The 905-nt window shown below is 41.4% G+C and overlaps 1 pseudogene; it reads right to left on the bottom strand.

Annotated features, from left to right (window-relative positions):
• Nucleotides 1-314: 314 nt before the first annotated feature.
• LOC136314835 (small nucleolar RNA SNORA36 family) lies at nucleotides 315-438 on the bottom strand (annotated as a pseudogene).
• Nucleotides 439-905: the final 467 nt, after the last annotated feature.

Genomic DNA, 905 nt, shown 5'->3' with positions numbered 1-905 from the left:
TCCTAAAGGTTCAGAGCTAGTAATCTCTAGAGCTTGGATTTGAATTTGCAGTTAAAAGATAACAAAGCCTGTCCTTCTTCATCTTCCTTCTTTCTTCTTCCTTCTTCCTCCTCCCTCCTCCCTCCTTCCTCTTTTCTTCTTCTTCCTTCTTCCTTCTGCTCCTTCTCCTCCCCTTTCTTTTTTTTCCTTCTCCCTCTTCTTCCTCTCCCTCCCCCCTCCTCCTCCTCCTCTTCCTTCCTCCTCCTCCTCCTCTTCTTCTTCTTCTTCTTCTTCTTCTTCTTCTCCTTCTCCTTCTTCTCCCTCTCCTTTCTCTTCTTCCTCTGACAGAAGGTAAATGAATGTTTTCTATCCAATAATTTCACTAGCCTGTGTTTCAATGTTCCCAAGTTTAATTAACAGAACTGGGAAGCGACCCTGAACTGAACTCACACTTTGAAAAAGCCCTGTCTTTCTGCAGTCATTATCAAGAGAAATAGGGCCCTCTTGGGATAATATAGTAAAATGGCTGAAGGTCTTTTGTCTTTTTTTTCCTATGGCCACACATCCAGGAGTCTTAGTGCCACACTGCTATCTAATCTAGTCTCGTTACAACTGGGCAGTATTTCACAATCTCCCCCAAATAAATGTCTGTTGTTTCTATCTTTTTGTGATCTTTTCCCCTTCTTCTGATATTAACCTAGCTTTTCTGTGGTTCAGGAGTTAACTCAGCACCACCCATCCCTTCTCCCTCAAGGAATGGTGTGATATTATGACTTATAATAAAAAATGTACATTCATTTTTCTATTTCTGGCATAAAGCTCCTAAAAGCCTTGGACTTTAGACAATGAGAGTGATAAGGGTGTCTTTTGTTATGTTGAGGTAACTTTTGGACCTCACCTAAGGATACCTACTGGTTGCTAGGAGA

Source organism: Saccopteryx bilineata, chromosome 10 (assembly GCF_036850765.1).
Source record: "Saccopteryx bilineata isolate mSacBil1 chromosome 10, mSacBil1_pri_phased_curated, whole genome shotgun sequence".
Lineage (NCBI taxonomy): Eukaryota > Metazoa > Chordata > Mammalia > Chiroptera > Emballonuridae > Saccopteryx > Saccopteryx bilineata.
This window is presented reverse-complemented; position numbering and strand designations above follow the sequence as displayed.